The sequence below is a fragment of the Ranitomeya imitator genome, chromosome 5, assembly GCF_032444005.1.
Source record: "Ranitomeya imitator isolate aRanImi1 chromosome 5, aRanImi1.pri, whole genome shotgun sequence".
In the NCBI taxonomy this organism is placed as follows: domain Eukaryota; kingdom Metazoa; phylum Chordata; class Amphibia; order Anura; family Dendrobatidae; genus Ranitomeya; species Ranitomeya imitator.
Window position 1 is genome coordinate 188851547 of NC_091286.1, and position 21841 is coordinate 188873387.

Sequence of the window (21841 nt, forward strand, 5' to 3'; positions counted from 1 at the left end):
GTATAATGCACCCCATAATATAATGCACCCCTGTAGTAGTATAATGCAGCCACATAGTAGTATAATGCAAGCCCATAGTAGTATAATGCACCCCTGTAGCAATGCAGCCACATAGTAGTATAATGCACCCATAGTAGTATAATGCACCCCATAGCCGTGAAATGCAGCCCTATTGTAGTATAATGCACCCCATAATACGTGCACCGCCATAGTATAGTGCACCTCCATAGTATTATAATGCACCCCCATAGCAGTATAATGCACCGCCATAGTGTAATACACCCCAATACCCCATAGCAGTGTAATGCACCCCAATAATATAATGCACCCCGTACCTCAGCTTTATGTAAAACAAAAAGTTTCTCCTCACCTGGCCGAGCTCCAGTGATGTCCTCCGGTTAATGCATCTGCGGCACACAGCGTCGTTCTGTTGTATGACAGTGCGGGAGCACATAAAAAATTTTTAACTGCCCGTGACGCACGGGCAGTTACTGAGCCAGCAGAATCCTGCCACTGGGGCCCAATGAGCAAAACAGAGGGGGCCCGTTGAGGCTTCTGGCTTGGGACACTGTGTGTAAAGTGCAGGGAAGGAGAACGTGAGCCAGCGCAGAGGGAGAGATAACCAGGAAAGGTACATAAAAAGGGGTCCTGGGAAAGTGCTGCCAAACTACCTGAGACCTGGCTGGACCACCGACCTGGAGGACACAGCACCCGGCTGGAGACTGTAACTTAATAACTGTGAGTAAAAGTGTGAAGACTGCACCCTGCTGTGTCCTCAGAATTATTTACTGTGTTACCTGCCCTGCACAACAAAAGTTACCAACTTCAATTTAACCTCATATCTGCCCTGGGGCCCCGCTCTACCCGTGGAGAGCTGAAACATCTTTGCTGCGTCACCATCGGCCCCAGTGGACCTGAACCGCAACGTCGGGCCATTCCTTGACGAACACCACGGGTGGTGTGACAAATTAATCCCCTATAAACTTTTCCCCTTGCATCATCATTTTTATTGCACGCCCAGGGTCACAGAGTCGGGTCACGGCCCCGTGACTTCCCCAAAGAACTATCTGACCTGGTTCCGAGTACCCCACAAATGTCAGAACTAGATGTACTATATCCTGGTCTGCATTAAAAACATTGTCTTCTTAATATCAAGCTGAGTGCCAAGTTTAACTATACTATCTGGTTTGGGACCCTAGTTGAGCACTTGTACGGTTGTGCCACGGCTTACGATTGTCACTGTCATTCTATTTATGTCCGATCCCTCTCAACATCTACCTATAGTGCTCGACCTGCTTAGGGACTTTGGTTCTTACTCTGGTTTTAAAATTAAGTTAAAAAATGCTAAATACTGCCATTAACTGAAAAAGGAATACAACTTTACTCAAATATGTCATTGGGTGGTTTGTTTTTAGCACCTTCATATATTACTTATCTGGGAATTAAAATAGGTTGATCATCATCTACATCTCTGTACACCCTAAATTAACCCCCTCTTATAAAGAAAAATATTAGTCAGCTAAAGGCATGGCAGGATTTACCCTTATCTTTTATGGGGAGAGCGTTCTTCGTGAAAATGATCAATACAGCCAGCCTCATGTACCAACTACAAACCTTACCATTACTTCTGAAACACGCCAATATCACCATACTCAATAGGGCCTTCAGTCATTTTATCTGGAAGGGAAAACGTCCTAGGATCAGCCTGAACAAACTCATGGTGTCTAAAGACAATGGGAGCATTAATTTTCCAAGTATTAGAAACTACGCTCTAGCCTACCACTCCCGCTATATCATAGACTGGCTTCACAAAAGACATACTGTACATATTCTGATTACACGCTGGAATCTGACTATGCTTATCCCTTTAACCTAACAGCTCTCCTCCATTCCCATATTGCCTTATTACCTTCAGTAGTAAAGAGATCGGTAATTGTTAGTGATAATATCTCCACTTGGAAGGCAGTATGGAAAAAGTTTGGCCTTTCGGTTAGAACCTCCAAATACCTTCCATAAATGGCGAAACCCTGAATTTCAACAGGGTAGGGAAAATAATTTTTTCCAAAATTGCAACAAGCAGAGGTAAATAACGTCTCTCATCTTTTCCATGCAACTGAATCGAGATGGCTAACGTACAGAATGTCTAGAGAGATAAAACCTACCTCCCCAGCACTATTTTCAGTATGAACAAATCAAACTCTCCATTATGACCAACTTATAAGACGTTACATTTGAGATTGCCTGAAATGAGTTGGATGTCATATTGTTATCTCCCAAGGGTACCTCTTCAATATCAGTTCTTTACTCTGTAATGAAATCTGATCTATTGGTACACTCAGACATCTTTTTTAAATATTGGATGCAGCAATTAGACGACGTAAAGATTCCCTGCAAGATTAAAGTGGGGTGGAGCTTGTTTAGGAAACACATTATAAATGAAACGTGGAGAGACCCAGTATGAAATCACGCATGGGGCCATCTATGCTTGCAATATACCCTCAAAAGATCCTATATCAAATAGACTAATTGGATGTCCTAAACGCCATATCTCTATCTCCAACCTCATGCCCGGCCTTTGGTCTTGTCCTGCGTCAGTTTCTTAAAAATTAACAGTTTCTTAACAATTAACAATACCGTATATACTCGAGTATAAGCCGACCCGAGTATAAGCCGACCCCCCTAATTTTGCCACAAAAAACTGGGAAAACTTATTGACTCGAGTATAAGCCTAGGGTAGGAAATGCAGCAGCTACCGGTTAATTTCAAAAATAAAAATAGATGCTCCATACCGTTCATTATTGCCCCATAAGATGCTCCATATAAAGCTGTGCCACATATACTGCTCCATACTGTTCATTAGTGCCCCATAGATGCTCCATATAAAGCTGTGCCATATATAATGCTCTGCACCATTCATTATGGCCCCATAGATGCTCCATATAAAGCTGTGCCCCACATATAATGCTCTACACCGTTCATTATGGCCCCATAGATGCTCCACATAAAGCTGTGCCATATATAATGCTCTGCGCCATTCATTATGGCCCCATAGATGCTCCATATAAAGCTGTGCCCCACATATAATGCTCTGCACCGTTCATTATGGCCCCATAGATGCTCCATATAAAGCTGTGCCCCACATATAATGCTCTGCACCGTTCATTATGGCTCTATAGATGCTCCATATAAAGCTGTGCCATATATAATGCTGCTGCTGCAATAAAAAAAAAAAATCACATACTCACCTCTCTTCACTCAGAATGCCGGCGCTTTCAATATTTACCTGCTCCTCGTGCGGCTCCGTCTCCAGCACTGACGCTCAGCAGAGGGCGCGCACTGACTACGTCACGGCTCCCTCTAAGCGAGGAGCAGGTAAATATCGCGCAGCGCTCCCCTCCCCGTATACTTACCTGCTCCTGGCGCGGTCCCTGCGCGTCCCTGCTTCTTCCGCCGCTGCATCTTCTTCCTGTATTGAGCGGTCACAGTTACCGATCATTACAGTAATGGGAGGTGGAGCCGCATATTCATGACTGTAATGAGCGGTATCATGTGAAGAAGCAGGGACTGCAGGAACCGCGCCAGGAGTAGGTAAGTATAATTACACAGCCCCCGCTCTCCCTCCCCTGCCGACTCCCGGGTATGACTCGAGTATAAGCCGAGAGGGGGACTTTCAGCCCCACAAAATGGGCTGAAAATCTCAGCTTATACTCGAGTGTATACGGTAATTCTAACAAGAAGACAGGTAGTCTTCCCAAACTGCTGCATACCCTGCTTATATTGGCCAAAAAAATAATTCTTAAATATTTACTAGATCCAGAGTTACCCCCATCACAGAATTGAAACATTTCATTGACGTAGAACAGCGGGATGCCTTATGTAATAAAGAAACACAAGCAGGCAATTTTTTTCTGAAATGGAAGCAATTTATTGTGAACTGTTGCTCTTTGAGGAAAAAAAAATAATATGGTTGATCCCTTTGCTTCTACAGGATGGTATATACTAGAGCAGACCTGGGCAAGATGCGGGCCGCATCCGGCCCGCCTGATGATTTTGAACGGCCCGCCAGCTAGCTGTCACTTCTGACAGCTGTCCTTGGCACCGCTCGGCCAGACGCCATTGGCGGTTCCTCAGACACTGTGCAGCTCCTGGCCCCGCCCTTTGGCTGCATTGTGCTCCACACCATTGGCTGGGCTGCCCGGCTCTCGCTCCATCACTACTTGTGATTGGCTGGCCTGTCAGTCTGTCACTGACCTCGGTGATGGGGAGCGGTCTCTGGAGGCTTCTGCGGGCTTTAACGGTGGCGGCCGGGTGTGAGGAGCCAAGATTTATCCCTGAGATTGTCCGTGCAGACGAGACCGGCGCCAAGGTCACTGGTAAGTGTCCGAGAGAGGCTGTATCCGCCCTCCCTGCACCCACCGTCCATGCTTCACCCTGACCGGCTGCACCCAACGGCCTGCATTCTGGCTGACTGCTGAGGTTGTGTGACTGGCGGCCTCCCCCTCTATACTGGTTCTGGAGGGCTGTGACTGGCGGCCTCCCCCTCTATACTGGTCCTGGGGGGCTGTGACTGGCGGCCTCCCCCTCTATACTGGACCTGGGGGGGGCTGTGACTGGTGGCCTCCCCATCTATACTGGTCCTGGGGGGCTGTGACTTGCGGCCTCCCCCTCTATACTGGTCCTGGGGGGCTGTGATTGGCGCCGCCCCCTCTATACTGGACCTGGGGGGCTGTGACTGGTGGCCTCCCCATCTATACTGGTCCTGGGAGGCTGTGACTGGCAGTGGCGTATCCAGGGGGGGGGGGGGGGGTTGGGCCAGACAGGACATAACATTTGTGCAGCATTATATGGGGGCCATAATGTTTGTGCAGCATTATATGGGGCCATAATGTTTGTGCAGCACTATATGGTGCCATAATGTTTGTGCAGCATTATATGGGGGCCATAATGTTTGTGCAGCACTATATGGGGCCATAATGTTTGTGCAGCATTATATGGGGGCCATAATGTTTGTGCAGCACTATATGGGGCCATAATGCTTGTGCAGCACTATATGGGGCCACTACAGTATACTACAGTATTGGGTAAAAATTAGTTAATTATATTAGTCCGGCCCTCTAAAACCATCCCAATTTCTCATGCGGCCCCATGGCTAAATTAATTGCCCACCCCTGTACTAGAGGATCTCAAAAATAATCTGGGACCACAAAGCCTACACTAAAAAAATGAATGGGGGGTGGGGGGGAATCACTGATCAGGGTTTCTATTTTGCTTATGGAATAAAAGTTTTTTTCATGATGGCTTTAATAACACACACTGTCAGCTAAATCACTTGATAGAATGGATGATGATGGCTTAAAGGTTTAAATGTTAATTTTGTTCTTTATGTACTACTAGCTAAATCCATGAAAGACGTTATTATTTGTCCAGTCTGCATATGGACAATTGATTATCTTATACGGTCTGGGTTGTTAATTTGTTTTTTGAAAATTCCAATAAAAATGATGTTTAAAAAATAAATAAAGCATGGAAAACATGGTGGAATTGCAATAAAAATCAATTCCACAATTTTTGAGGGGTTTTGTTTTAACAACATTTGTAATGCGGTAAAAGTAACCTGGCATTATGATTCTCTAGGTCAGAGGTCCCCAACCGCCGGTCCGCGGACCAGGACCGGGCCGTTGAGGTTTTTCAGCCGGTCCGCGGCGCCGCTGACAGCTAGCTTCGCGGCCCTGCGCCTGGTCAGAGCACGCTCTGTGACAGCTCGCAGCTCCCGGCAGAGAACATTATGCAGGACGAGGGGGCAGCCCTCCTGCGCAGCATGGTGTGTTCCTGATGGGGTGGGGCGGCAGGCTCTCCTCACTGACACGCCCAGTGGCGTATCTAGGGGGGGGGGCAGCCGGGGCATTTGCCCCGGGTGCAGCCGGCAGGGAGGGGCGCAGTCGGGCCGCCTCATTCGGCGGTCCGCAGTGTCTCCCCCCGGCGGCTGCATTCTGCCGTCCCCGGTCAGGGAGTCAGCTGTTCTCTGTGCCGACTGTCAAGCTGACAGCCGGCACAGAGAAGCTGCAGAGCGCCGGATCCCAATGTGTGCAGAGGTGGAGGGGAGCCCCTGCAGGGTGGCTGCGGCAGGCAGGGAGAAATCCGTGCAGCTCCGCTGCCCAGCGATCTGTCTTCCTGCTTCCTCTCACACAGACGCGCCGCTGGATGACGTCATCATTCAGCGGCCGGCTGTGTCAGAGGAAGGCAATGAGATGCTGTGGTAGAGTGCGAGGAGAGGTGAGAGGGGTGTGTGAATGTGTGTGTGTGAATGTGTGTGTGAATGTGTGTGTGTGTGAATGTGTGTGTGTGTGAGAATGTGTGTGTGTGAGAGTGTGTGTGAGAATGTGTGTGTGAGAATGTGTGTGTGTGTGAATGTGTGTGTGTGTGAGAATGTGTGTGTGTGAGAGTGTGTGTGAGAATGTGTGTGTGAGAATGTGTGTGTGTGAATGTGTGAATCAAATTCTCATTATAAATGTCATAATTACATGATAAGTATGCACTAAGCTCCACCCCTCCATAACTCCACCCCCATATGACCAGAGCCCCACCCCTGCCCCACCCCCACCCCACCGGGCCATGGAAAACTGGTCTTGCTTAAAGCCGGTCCCTGGGGCAAAAAAGGTTGGGGACCTCTGCTCTAGGTCATGGCAATTGTGACAATCCCAAACTACATCATTTTTTTTTTCATTTAAATGGTAAATAAAATTCTGAAAAAAAAAAATCACATTGGGTTGTCATTTTTGGAGCCCATAAGATTTTTGTTGAAGAAGCTGTAGCAGGGCTTAGTTTTTGAGGGCCGAGCCGACGTTTTTAATTATAGCATTTTTGGATGGATAAGACGTTTTGATCTCTTATGTTATTTTTTTCAGTGTTGTGGCAGATGAAATTACACAATTCTGGTGTTTCAATTTTCATCTCTTTACGGCATTTACCAATCAAGTTAATTAACTTTATATTTTCATAGGACTTTTACAGATGTGGAGATACCAAATATGTGTATTTTTTATTAAATATCTCTTTATTCTTAATGGGAAATGTGGGGCTGATGAGAACTATATATATATATATTTATTATTATTATTTATTTATATAGCACCATTGATTCCATGGTGCTGTACATGAGAAGGGGTTACATACAAGTTACAAATATCACATACAGTAAACAAACTAACAATGACGGACTGATACAGAGGGGCGAGGACCCTGCCCTTGCGGGCTTACATTCTACAGGATTATGGGGAAGGAGACAGTAGGTTGAGGGTTGCAGGAGCTCTGGGGTTGGTGAGGCGGTAGCTCCGGTGTTGGTGAGGCGGTAGCTCCGGTGTTGGTGAGGCGGTAGCTCCGGTGTTGGTGAGGCAGCAGCGGTGTCAGTGCAGGCTGTAGGCTTTCCTGAAGAGATGAGTTTTCAGGTTCCGTCTGAAGGATCCGACTGTGGTTGATAGTCGGACGTGTTGGGGCAGAGAGTTCCAGAGGATGGGGGATATTCGGGAGAAGTCTTGGAGGCGATTGGATGTATGTGTCAACTGGATCCTATAACCCCCCTTCTCTCATACACAGATCCCAAGATTATTCTTTCACATATTTTTCTCTCATAGATTGCTCTTGGTGGTCCCTCTTCTCTCTCAGACTGCTCCCCAATATCAACTTTAAAAACAAACTGCTTTCCAAGGACCCTCTCTTCACAAACTGCTCCTAATGGTGACTCTCCCTCAAGACTACTTTTCTATGGTCTCCCTTGCCAGACAGAATGTTTTCCATGATTCACTGTAGCAGACTGCTCCCACTGGTCGCCCATCCCTTACTGACTTCACTTCATAGAACACCACCCCTCAAAGACCGCCGCTCATGGTCCTCCTTCTCCAAAAAAAACATTCTGCATGGTTCCCTATCACTCACATGCCATACCCCATTGTCCCCCTTAACTTGATTGTGAATGGAGCTGTGTGAGGTATAACTTTTTATTGTCTCCGAGTAGCCGAAATACTATTTTGTCTGAACTACGCTTCTGCAGACCTAGGTGTAAAGGCCCCTTCACATTAAGCGACGCTGCAGCGATACCGACAACGATCCGGATCGCTGCAGCGTCGCTGTTTGGTCGCTGGAGAGCTGTCACACAGACAGCTCTCCAGCGACCAACGATGCCGGTAACCAGGGTAAACATCGGGTAACTAAGCGCAGGGCCGCGCTTAGTAACCCGATGTTTACCCTGGTTACCATCCTAAAAGTAAAAAAAAACAAACGCTACATACTTACCTACCGCTGTCTGTCCCCGGCGCTCAGCTTCTCTGCACTCCTCCTGTACTGGCTGTGAGCACAGCGGCCGGAAAGCAGAGCGGTGACGTCACCGCTCTGCTTTCCGGCTGACCGACGCTCACAGCCAGTACAGGAGGAGTGCAGAGCAGAGCGCCGGGGACAGACAGCGGTAGGTAAGTATGTAGTGTTTGTTTTTTTTACTTTTAGGATGGTAACCAGGGTAAACATCGGGTTACTAAGCGCGGCCCTGCGCTTAGTTACCCGATGTTTACCCTGGTTACCAGTGAAGACATCGCTGGATCGGTGTCACACACGCCGATCCAGCGATGTCAGCAGGGAGTCCAGCGACGAAATAAAGTTCTGGACTTTCCTCAGCGACCAACGATCTCCTAGCAGGGGCCTGATCGTTGGTCGCTGTCACACATAGCGATTTTGTTAACGATATCGTTGCAACGTCACCAAAAGCAACGATATCATTATTGATATCGTTATGTGTGAAGGTACCTTAATTTGAACTGTTAATCTCACTACTATCTCTGTATGTATTGTAGCAAAGCAAATAGATAAATGGCTGCACTCAATTGTACTAAAGCAAATGAATGTGTGATACATGAAATGTGAATCGCATAATGGCTTGTGAAATCTATGAAAAAAAACACATGAGATGCTTAGCACAAAATTTGGCCAAAAAATGTGAGCCCATCCACCAATGTCAAGGTAATCTCAAGAATCGGATGGGTCCCTGACCTAACTGCCTAGTGTGAACACTTACCTCTGGCTAATGTCATGGTAAAGTATTTCTAGGAAGGCCGGAACCAAATGTGTTTGGATGTAATTAAAATCACAGCATGGTGAAGGGCGGAGTGTTCAAGTCTGAAAAAAAATTGTTAAGAACAAAAGACGTAGTTTAGCTGACAAAGATTTGAGAAGAAGTGAAGTGTCCAGGAAGCCATTATCCTCCAGTGTTGTTATATTCCAGAGCTGAAATCTCCCTGGAGTGCGCAGAATTACAGGGTGTTCAATACTCAAAGACATGACCTAGGTGAGGAAGGCTGAAACCCGATCAGCATTGAGCAAGACACAGAAGTGAAAACGTCAAGACTGGGCCAAGAAGTATCTGAATGTAGATTTGTCATTGGTTTTATGTACTTATGAGATGAGTGACTCTTGACGGACCAGATGGACTGACACTTTGCGCAAGAAGGAAAATTACCCCTTAGACCCTAGTGAGAGCCATCTCATACAGCCAAATCTGATCTGCTTTGCACTGAGGAGGGGCCACACTCCAAAACACTTGTCTGCAAATGGAGTTTCTGGTTTGGCTTCGTTCTTATCCCCTAATTCATTTGGCAGGGCTTGTTAAAGGGTCGATATTGACTTTTATGATTGCTACATTCAATAGGTGGGGCCAAAGGTAAAGTTATTTTCCTTCGAAGAGGTTATTTGAACATTCCTGCATCAAAGCATCACGCAGCTAAGCATAAAAACGCCGCAATTATTTCAACGGCAGTTAGTCACGGCAGGAGTCAGGAACCCGCTCTATATCACTGTGTCTTTTGGGTATGTCTGCTGTGTAAGCACTTCTTATTACTTGGACCTAGCTTTTCTATTAACCCATCTTACTCCTTCACCATGTTTACATATGCCCTTACAGTGTTTGCTCCACTAATCCTCTCTCTCCTTCGCTGTCACAAACCCCAGCACTCTCTAACCTAATAATTATCTCCCCTTCCCTCCCCACCTGTCCTCCTCTGCTGACCTGCTCCTCAACCTCAAATCTGTCCTAATAAAACATAGCACAAGCCGGCCACTCTCTCCCACCTGCTCTCCCTTGCTCTGCTTCTCCTCACTGCTGGAGACCTATCTCCCAACCCTGGACCCCCACAGCTTATACCTCCCATTACTACCCCCTCCTATCGCTCCCTATCTAATATGAACTACCGCAATCTTTCCAACATAAAACCCGTGCCCCTGACACCCACCCCCTGCTCCATCTCTCTGGAGCACTCTGGAATGACCGCTCAATCTGCAATAAGCTTCATGAGATTCACAACCTTTTTCTCTTTTGCAATCTTGCTTTCCTCAGCTTCACAGAAACATAGCTAACACCCTCTGACACCGCCTCCCCTACTGCGCTGTGTTACGGAGGCCTCCACTTCACCCACACCCCTCGCCCCGTCAACAGACATGGTGGAGGAGTGGGTCTTCTCCTTTCTTCAAACTGCACCTTTAACACAGTCTCACCTCTTCCCTCCCTTATCCTCCCCTCTTTTGAAGTCCACTCTGTCCGCATCTACTCTCCCTCCAACCTCTAAGTGGCCGTCATATACCGACCTCCAGGCCCAGCCACAGCCTTTATTGACCAATTCTCCACCTGGCTTCTTCACTTTCTCTCTGCTGACATTCCCACCATCATCATGGGTGACTTCAACATCCCCATTGATAACCTTCAGTCAACAACCTCCAAACTTCTGTTCCTTACTTCATCCTTTGGACTTACTCAGTGGTCCTCCACAGCCACCCACACAGACGGACATAGACTAGACCTCGTCTTCACCCGTCTCTGCTCTCTTATCTAACTTCACCACCTCCCCTCTACCTCTATCCGACTACCATGTGCTCACCTTCTCATCCCTGTCCTCCTCACCCGTCACCCATGTCCAGCAACATGTGCACCCCCGCAGAAACCTTGCACACCTGGACACCCACACATTCTCTGACTCCATCCTACCACTGGCATCCATATCCTCACTCCACGACACAGACAGTGCCGCTGCTTTCTACAATGCCACTCTCGCATCAGCTATTGACACGGTTTCCCCTCTCATTCATGGCAGAGTGCGACGTATTAATAGACAACCTTGGCACAATAACACCACTATAAAGCTCCGGCAAGTGTCCAGGGTTGCAGAGCGGCGTTGGAAGAAAACACACTCGCAAGATGACTTCTGTTGTGAATTCTGTGGCAGAGCTCCCTCCTGTGGTCACAAGTGGTACTTCGGCTGATTCTCTCTATGAGCTTCCGTTGGTGGAGGAAAGTTGTACTGCGGCTTCTGAGCTTCCTTCCTCAGGTGATGTGGTGAAGTCGTTAGGTGCTGCTCTATTTAACTCCACCTAGTGCTTTGATCCTGGCCTCCAGTCAATGTTCTAGTATTGGACTTGCTTCCTCCTGGATCGTTCCTGTGGCCTGCTGCTCTGCATAGCTAAGTTTCGCTTGTGTTATTTTTGTTATCTGTTTTTTCTGTCCAGCTTGCTTTTTTGGTTTTTCTTGCCTGCTGGAAGCTCTGGGACGCAGAGGGTGTACCTCTGTGCCGTTAGTCGGTACGGAGGGTCTTTTTGCCCACTTTGCGTGGTTGTTTGTAGGGTTTTGTGTTGACCGCAAAGTTACCTTTCCTATCCTCGCTCTGTTCAGAAAGTCGGGCCTCACTTTGCTAAATCTATTTCATCTCTACGTTTGTCTTTTCATCTTAACTCACAGTCATTATATGTGGGGGGCTGCCTTTTCCTTTGGGGTATTTCTCTGAGGCAAGGTAGGCTTATTTTCTATCTTCAGGCTAGCTAGTTTCTCAGGCTGTGCCGAGTTGCATAGGGAGCGTTAGGCGCAATCCACGGCTGCCTCTAGTGTGGTTGAAGAGGATTAGGGATTGCGGTCAGCAGAGTTCCCACGTCTCAGAGCTCGTTCTATGTTTTTGGGTTTTGTCAGGTCTCTGTATGTGCTCTGACTTCTATGTCCATTGTGGTACTGAATTACCAAATCAAAATAGACTTCACTGTATTCAAACAAGCAACACTCGCTTTTAAATCTGCTCTCACCTACTTCACAACCCTCGTATCTTCCCTATCCTACAACCCCAAACAGTTATTCAAAACCTTTAACTCTCTCCTTCGCCCCCCACTGCCCCCTCCAAAATCCCTCATCTCTGCTGAGGACTTTGACACACACTTTAAAAATAAGATCAAACAGACAAGGCAAGTCTTCATTGTTCAACCACCACAACCCCTTTGTATACCAGACCTATGCCCAAACCCCATAACCTCCCTATCCAACATCAATGAAGAGGGGCTTAATTGTTTCCTCTCCAAATCGCACCTCACCACCTGTGCGCTCGACCCCATCCCACCTCCTCCCCAACCTCACCACCACACTTATCCCATCCCTAACCCACCTCTTCAACCTATCACTAACTTCTGGCACCTTCCTTTCTGCTTTCAAATATGCCACAATCACACCTATCCTTAAAAAGCCAACCCTCGATCCAACTGCTATGTCCAGCTATCGCCCAATTTCGCTGCTCCCATTCGCTTCCAAACTCTTGGAGCAGCACGTCCACTCTGAACTTTCCTCCCACCTCTCACCTAACTTGCTCTTTGACAATCTACAATCTGGTTTCCGCCCCATCACTCAACTGAGACAGCCCTGACCAAAATCACTAATGACCTACTTACCGCCAAAGCTAACGGACAATACTCTGTACTCCTCCTTCTAGACCTGTCGTCTGCTTTCAACACAGTTGACCACTGCCTCCTACTATAGATCTTCTCCTCCTTTGGCATCAAAGACCTCGCCCTCTCCTGGATCTCCTCGTACCTTTCCAACCATACATTCAGCATTCACCCACTCCCACACTACCTCCTTATCCCACCCTCTCTCTGGTGGAGTCCCCCAAGGATCTGTTCTAGGACCCCTACTGTTGTGAATTCTGTTGTCAGGCTCCCTCCTGTGGTCATGAATGGTACTTCGGCTGGTTCTGTTCATGGACTTTCTCTGGTGCCTGTGGGTGTTTCTGAGTTTCCTTCCACAGGTGACGAGGCTAATTCGTTAGTGGGCTGCTCTATTTAACTCCACTTAGATCTTTGCCCCATGCCAGCTGTCAATGTTGTACTATGGCTCCAGTTCGCTCCTGGATCGTTCTGAGTTCCTGTTGCTCCAGCAGAAGCTAAGTTCCTCTGTGCTATTTTGCTTGTTTGCTATTTTTTCTGTCCAGCTTGCTTTTGCCAATATTGCCTTGCTTGCTGGAAGCTCTGGGACGCAGAGGGGCGCCTCCCGCACCGTGAGTCGGTGCGGAAGGTATTTTTCCCTGCACTCTCTGCGTGGTCTTTTGTAGGTTTTTGTGCTGACTGCAAAGTAACCTTTTCTATCCTCGGTCTGTTCAGTTAGTCGGGCCTCACTTTGGTAAATCTATTTCATCTCTGTGTTTGTATTTTCGTCTTTACTCACAGTCATTATATGTGGGGGGCTGCCTTTTCCTTTGGGGAATTTCTCTGAGGCAAGGTAGGCTTTATTTTTCTATCTTCAGGGCTAGCTAGTTTCTTAGGCTGTGCCGAGTTGCATAGGGAGCGTTAGGCGCAATCCACGGCTATTTCTAGTGTGTTTTGATAGGTTTAGGGATTGCGATCAGCAGAGTTCCCACGTCCCAGAGCTCATCCTTATTATCAGTAACTATCAGGTCCATTATTTGTCCAAACCACCGGATCATAACAGTACAGCTGGCCAAAAGTATTGATGCATCTCAATAGAGGGATAAGTGAAGCTCTGAGACCATTTTTTTTTTCTTTGCAGCGTGTTCTGTCTCACTTTTCCCCTTTACCTCTGGGTGGTTCAGAACACAGGTGTAGACATGGACATTCAAGGTCTGTCTTCTTTGATGGATAATCTCACTATAAGTGTGCAAAAAATTCAAGATTCTGTGGTTCAGAATCCGATGTTAGAGCCTAGGATTCCTATTCCTGATTTGTTTTTTGGTGATAGAGCTAAGTTTTTGAATTTCAAAAATAATTGTAAATTGTTTCTCGCCTTGAATCTCACTCCTCAGGTGATCCTGCTCAACAAGTAAGGATCATTATTTCTTTGTTACGTGGCGACCCTCAAGACTGGGCATTTTCCCTTGCGCCAGGAGATCCGGCATTACGTGATATAGATGCGTTTTTCCTGGCGCTCAGATTGCTTTATGACGAACCTAATTCAGTGGATCAGGCAGAGAAAATCTTGCTGCCTCTATGTTAGGGTCAGGATGAAGCTGAGATATATTGTCAGAAGTTTAGAAAGTGGTCTGTGCTCACTCAGTGGAATGAATGTGCCCTGGCAGCAATCTTCAGAAAGGGTCTCTCTGAAGCCCTTAAAGATGTCATGGTGGGATTTCCCATGCCTGCTGGTCTGAATGAGTCTATGTCTTTGGCTATTCAGATCGATCGGCGCTTGCGTGAGCGTAAAACTGTGCACCATTTGGCGGTACTATCTGAGCATGGGCCTGAGCCTATGCAGTGTGATAGGACTTTGACCAGAGCTGAACGGCAGGAACACAGACGTAAGAATGGGCTGTGTTTTTACTGTGGTGACTCCACTCATGCTATCTCCGATTGTCCTAAGCGCACTAAGCGGTTCGCTAGGTCTGCCACCATTGGTACGGTACAGTCAAAATTTCTATTGTCCGTTACTCTGATTTGCTCTTTGTCTTCCTACTCTGTTATGGCATTTGTGGATTCAGGCGCTGCCCTGAATTTGATGGACTTGGAGTATGCTAGGCGCTGTGGTTTTTTCTTGGAACCCTTGCAGCATCCTATTCCATTGAGAGGAATTGATGCTACGCCTTTGGCCAAGAATAAGCCTCAGTACTGGACCCAATTGACCGTGTGTATGGCTCCTACACATCAGGAGGATATCCGCTTTCTGGTGTTACATAATCTGCATGATGTGGTCGTTTTAGGGTTACCATGGCTACAGGTCCATAATCCAGTATTGGACTGGAAATCTATGTCTGTGTCCAGCTGGGGTTGCCAGGGGGTACATGGTGATGTTCCATTTTTTTCAATTTTGTCTTCTACTCCTTCTGAAGTTCCGAAGTTTTTGTCGGATTATCAGGATGTATTTGATGAGCCCAAAGCCAGTGCCCTACCTCCTCATAGGGATTGCGAATGTGCAATCAATTTGATTCCTGGTAGTAAGTTTCCTAAGGGCCGATTGTTCAATTTATCTGTGCCAGAACACGCCGCTATGCGGAGTTATATAAAGGAATCCTTGGAGAAAGGCCATATTCGCCCATCGTCATCACCGTTGGGAGCAGGGTTCTTTTTTGTGGCCAAGAAGGATGGTTCTTTGAGACCTTGTATTGATTACCGCCTTCTTAATAAAATTACAGTCAAATTTCAGTATCCTTTGCCGTTGCTGTCCAACTTGTTTGCTCGTATTAAGGGGGCTAGTTGGTTTACCAAGATAGACCTTCGAGGGGGGTATAATCTTGTGCGTATTAAACGGGGCGATGAATTGAAAACAGCATTTAATACGCCCGAGGGCCATTTTGAGTACCTGGTGATGCCATTCGGGCTTTCCAATGCTCCATCAGTATTTCAGTCTTTTATGCATGACATCTTCCGAGAGTACCTGGATAAATTCCTGATTGTGTATTTGGATGATATTTTGGTCTTTTCGGATGATTGGGAGTCTCATGTGAAGCAGGTCAGAATGGTGTTCCAGGTCCTTCGTGCTAATTCCTTGTTTGTGAAGGGGTCAAAGTGTCTCTTTGGAGTTCAGAAGGTTTCATTTTTGGGGTTCATTTTTTCCCCTTCTACTGTCGAGATGGACCCTGTTAAAGTCCAGGCCATTCATGATTGGACTCAGCCGACATCTGTGAAGAGCCTGCAAAAGTTCCTGGGCTTTGCTAATTTTTGTCGTCGCTTCATCGCTAATTTTTCTAGTGTTGCTAAACCGTTGACTGATTTGACCAAGAAGGGTGCTGATGTGGTCAATTGGTCTTCTGCGGCCGTGGATGCTTTTCAGGAATTGAAGCGTCGTTTTCTTCTGCCCCTGTGTTGTGCCAGCCAGATGTTTCGCTCCCGTTTCAGGTTGAGGTTGATGCCTCTGAGATTGGGGCAAGGGCTGTTTTGTCGCAAAAAAGTTCTCATGGCTCGGGAATGAAGCCATGTGCTTTCTTTTCTAGAAAGTTTTCGCCTGCTGAGCGCAATTATGATGTTGGTAATCGTGAATTGTTGGCCATGAAGTGGGCATTCGAGGAGTGGCGTCATTGGCTTGAAGGAGCCAAGCATCGCGTGGTGGTCTTGACAGATTACAAAAATTTGACTAATCTTGAGTCTGCCAAACAGTTGAATCCGAGACAGGCTCGATGGGCGTTGTTTTTCTCCCGTTTTGATTTTGTGGTTTCGTATTTTCCGGGCTCTAAGAATGTGAAGGCTGATGCCCTGTCAAGCAGTTTTGTGCCTGACTCTCCGGGTGTTTCTGAGCCGGCAGGTATTCTCAAAAAGGGGATAATTTTGTCTGCCATCTCCCCTGATTTGCGGCGGGTGCTGCAAAAATTTCAGGCTGATAGACCTGACCGTTGCCCAGCAGAGAAACTGTTTGTCCCTGATAAATGGACTAATAGAGTTATCTCTGAGCTTCATTGTTCGGTGTTGGCTGGGCATCCTGGAATCTTTGGTACCAGAGATTTGGTGGCTAGATCCTTTTGGTGGCCGTCTTTGTCACGGGATGTGCGTTCTTTTGTGCAGTCCTGTGGGACTTGTGCTCGGGCTAAGCCCTGCTGTTCTCGTGCTAGTGGGTTGCTTTTGCCCTTGCCGGTCTCGAAGAGGCCCTGGACGCATATTTCTATGGATTTTATTTCGGATCTCCCCGTCTCTCAAAAGAGGTCAGTCATTTGGGTGGTTTGTGATCGCTTTTCTAAGATGGTCCATTTGGTACCCTTGTCTAAATTGCCTTCCTCCTCTGATTTGGTGCCATTGTTTTTCCAGCATGTGGTTCGTTTGCATGGCATCCCGGAGAACATTGTTTCGGACAGAGGTTCCCAGTTTGTTTCGAGGTTTTGGCGATCCTTTTGTGCTAGGATGGGCATTGATTTGTCTTTTTCCTCGGCTTTCCATCCTCAGACAAATGGCCAAACCGAACGAACTAATCAGACGTTGGAAACATATCTGAGATGCTTTGTTTCTGCTGATCAGGATGATTGGGTGTCCTTTTTGCCCTTGGCTGAGTTTGCCCTTAATAATCGGGCCAGCTCGGCTACTTTGGTTTCGCCGTTTTTCTGCAATTCTGGTTTCCATCCTCGTTTCTCTTCAGGGCAGGTTGAGTCTTCGGACTGTCCTGGTGTAGATACTGTGGTGGATAGGTTGCAGCAGATTTGGACTCATGTGGTGGACAATTTGACATTGTCCCAGGAGAAGGCTCAACGTTTCGCTAACCGCCGGCGCTGTGTGGGTCCCCGACTTCGTGTTGGGGATTTAGTTTGGTTGTCGTCTCGTTATGTTCCTATGAAGGTTTCCTCTCCTACGTTTAAGCCTCGTTTCATTGGTCCGTATAAAATTTCTGAGGTTATCAATCCTGTGTCGTTTCGTTTGGCCCTTCCAGATTCTTTTGCCATCCATAATGTGTTCCATAGGTCGTTATTGCGGAGATACGTGGCGCCTGTGGTTCCATCCGTTGACCCTCCTGCTCCGGTGTTGGTTGAGGGGGAGTTGGAGTATGTGGTGGAGAAGATTTTGGATTCTCGTATTTCGAGACGGAAACTCCAGTACTTGGTCAAGTGGAAGGGTTATGCTCAGGAGGATAATTCCTGGGTTTTTGCCTCTGATGTTCATGCGGCCGATCTGGTTCGTGCCTTTCATTTGGCTCATCCTGGTCGGCCTGGGGGCTCTCGTGAGGGTTCGGTGACCCCTCCTCAAGGGGGGGGTACTGTTGTGAATTCTGTTGTCAGGCTCCCTCCTGTGGTCATGAATGGTACTTCGGCTGGTTCTGTCCATGGACTTTCTCTGGTGCCTGTGGGTGTTTCTGAGTTTCCTTCCACAGGTGACGAGGCTAATTCGTTAGTGGGCTGCTCTATTTAACTCCACTTAGATCTTTGCCCCATGCCAGCTGTCAATGTTGTACTATGGCTCCAGTTCGCTCCTGGATCGTTCTGAGTTCCTGTTGCTCCAGCAGAAGCTAAGTTCCTCTGTGCTATTTTGCTTGTTTGCTATTTTTTCTGTCCAGCTTGCTTTTGTCAATATTGCCTTGCTTGCTGGAAGCTCTGGGACGCAGAGGGGCGCCTCCCGCACCGTGAGTCGGCGCGGAAGGTATTTTTCCCTGCACTCTCTGCGTGGTCTTTTGTAGGTTTTTGTGCTGACTGCAAAGTAACCTTTTCTATCCTCGGTCTGTTCAGTTAGTCGGGCCTCACTTTGCTAAATCTATTTCATCTCTGTGTTTGTATTTTCGTCTTTACTCACAGTCATTATATGTGGGGGGCTGCCTTTTCCTTTGGGGAATTTCTCTGAGGCAAGGTAGGCTTTATTTTTCTATCTTCAGGGCTAGCTAGTTTCTTAGGCTGTGCCGAGTTGCATAGGGAGCGTTAGGTGCAATCCACGGCTATTTCTAGTGTGTTTTGATAGGTTTAGGGATTGCGATCAGCAGAGTTCCCACGTCCCAGAGCTCGTCCTTATTATCAGTAACTATCAGGTCCATTATTTGTCCAAACCACCGGATCATAACACCCTACTCTTCTCAATCTATACACTTGGCCTGGGACAACTCATAAAGTCCCATGGATTCCAGTACCACCCTATGCTGATGACGCTCAGATATACCTCTCTGGCCCAGACGTCACAGCTCTGCTGTCCAGAATCCCTGAGTGTCTATCAGCCATATCCTCCTTCTCCTCTCGCTTCCTCAAACTTAATGTGGACAAATCTGAACTCATCATCTTTCCTCCATCTCATAGATCTTCCTTTCCTGACCTATCTATCGCAATCAACGACATCATGCTTTCCCCATACCGGAAGTCTGCTGCCTCGGAGTAACCTTTGACTCTGCCCTGTCCTTCAAACCAAACATCCAAGCTCTGTCCAGCTCCTGTCACCTCCAGCTCAAAAATATCTCCAGAATCCATCCTTTCCTCAATCAACAATCTACTAAAATGCTTGTACATGCCCTCATCATCTCTCGCCTTGACTACTGCAACATCCTTTTCTGCGGCCTCCCTGCTAACACCCTTGCTTCTCTCCAGTTCATCCTTAACTCTGGTGCCCGACTATTTCATCTCTCTCGCTACTCCCCCACTTCCCCCTCTGCAAATCTCTTCACTGGCTCCCATTCCCTCAGCGTATCCAGTTCAAATTACTAATACTGACCTACAAAGCCATCCATAACCTGTCTCCTCAATATATCTCTGAAATAATCTCCCGATATCTTCCCTCACGTAATCTCCGGTCCTCCCAAGACCTCCTCTCCTCCACACTTATTCGCTCCTCATCCAACCGCCTCCAAGACTTCTCCAAAATATCCCCCATCCTCTGGAATTCTTTGCCCCAACACATCCGACTATCAACCACATTCGGATCCTTCAGACGGAATCTGAAAACCCATTTCTTCAGGAAAGCCTACAGCCTGCACTGACCCCGCTGCTTCCTCATCACTACCGGAGATACTGCCTCACCAACACCGGAGCTCCTGCAACCCTCAACCTACTGTCTCCTTCCCCATAATCCTGTAGAATGTAAGCCCGCAAGGGCAGGGACCTCGCCCCTCTGTATCAGTCTGTCATTGTTAGTTTGTTTACTGTAAGTGATATCTGTAACTTATATGTAACCCATTCTCATGTACAGCACCATGGATTCAATGGTGCTATATAAATAAATAATAAATAATAATAATAATTTAAATTCCAAGAGAAGCATCGCATGATCTATAAGTCTCAATACAATGGCTTTGCTCCCTGTGCAAGGAGACGTTTCTCCTTACATGACCTTATTGATGGTATGAAAAGTCGTGTAAATACATTTAGTTCTGTACATGGCGCTCGTAACGGACTCTGGACACATTGTGGTGTTTTGAACATTTTGCTTATATTTTTTCATCATTTGCATATTATAAACATGTCTTTTGATCCTGTGACTTTTCACAGTGAATAGTGTTTATTTTTCAATGTCAGTACTTGTGGGAGCCATCATACTGAGTGGGTTGTGGCCTATGAGAGCCATCATACTGAGTGAGGGTCTGTGGGGACATCATATTGAGTGTATTACACAATTTTTCCCTAATGTGACAATATCCCAATTGTGGTCAAAAACTACAGTTTGTGCACACGACGGGGCTCAGAAGGGAAGATATGCTATTTGTTTTTTTGGATTGTACATTTGCCTGGAATAAAATGTGGCCACTATGTCGCATTTGGAAGAGCCACTCGGGTACCAAAACATCAGAAACCTGCAAAGGCTATCACATTTTGGAAACTAGACCCCTTAAAGAAAGAATTAATCTAGGTGTGAGTTGACCATTTTGTACTCGCAATTGCTTTATAAGGCTACTTTCACACATCAGGTTTTTTCATTCTGGCCCATTACGGCTCTTTTTAGAAAAACCGGAGTCGTAAAAAAAAAAAAAACGGATCCTGTTTTCCCCCATTGACTTGTATTAGCGCCAGATTGCACCGCATGGCCCACCGTTACTTCCTGTTTTTTCCGGAACCGGCAAAAAGTTCCATTCCGGCATCAGGAAAAAAGATCTACAGTAACGTTTTTTGTCTGTGGCGAAAAAGCCGGAAAGGCAGGCTCTCTTGCTGGCAGGCAGGCTCTCTTGATGTCTGGTAATGAGTGAGGGCCTCACTGGCATTGTTTATATATGTGTAATGGGGGCCGGCCAATTGGTTTTGAGCATACTCAGATTAAAAAACCGGATCTGTCTTTTTCCGGATCTGGCGCTTCCGGCTTTTTGCTACAATGCAAGTCTATGAGCGCCGGTGTAACGTAGTCCGTCTAACGGACGCCACAGACGCAAATGTGAACCCAGCCTAAACGGTGCTTTCGCAGCCCGGGGAGACGAGATAATTTTGGTGCAGGGGTGGCAGTGGACAAACTAGCTGCAGCCACGCTAGCAGCCTGAACAGCAACTGCGGTAACATCTACGGCCGAGGTTGTGCACTCGAGAGCCGCCAACCTGCCCTCCAGCTACTGGATGTACCGTTATAGTCCACCTATACTAGCCAGACCCGAGCGCTAGTATAGTGTTAGGGCTGGCGGAACGCACTGAATAAATATAAAGATAATGAAAGGTGCATTTGCAGCCTGGGGTCCACTGTGCAGAGATAGTACCTGCTGCTAGGTAATGGCGACACTATATGGCGGTACTACGCCGGACTAAACCAGGGTTCCGTCACCCGGTATGAACTGATGCGAACTCTGTTGCTTCTCAGAGTCGCAGGGAAACTAAGGAAACACTGTGCCCTGTTAGCAGTCACAGGGTGCAGCAGATGGATGCTACTGGGATCCCTGAAACTCACCCCCACTATGCTGGTGATTGATCCTGCTCTGACCCTTGGTGGCTTTTGAGCCCGCTCCTGAGGACGCCCTGAGTCAGATGCTGAGATCAAGCGGGAGTTCCCACCCTACACTGACTGGTTGTCAGGACTAATTTAAGTGCACAGAGTGCGTACAGAGCCACACTGGTGGACGCCACTGACCACCCTTACAAGGGTTAGGAAATCGGCCTAATTGCGCACGGCGCCACACTGGCGGTCGCTGCTGGGTCGGCGTACTAAGGATTGTGCTCTTGTGTTAAGGATAGCACTGTCAGGCGCTA

General features: G+C 47.3%; 1 protein-coding gene across 1 annotated transcript in view; it reads left to right on the forward strand.

Moving 5' to 3' along the window:
• The first annotated feature begins 594 nt into the window (after positions 1 to 594).
• The window catches only part of CEP170 (centrosomal protein 170), a 303057-nt gene continuing 281810 nt past the window's right edge, over positions 595 to 21841 (forward strand). Inside the window, exon 1 of the mRNA XM_069769419.1 lies at positions 595 to 738. The gene's annotated coding sequence lies outside the window, so the exon portion shown is untranslated. The remainder of the gene's footprint in view (positions 739 to 21841) is intronic.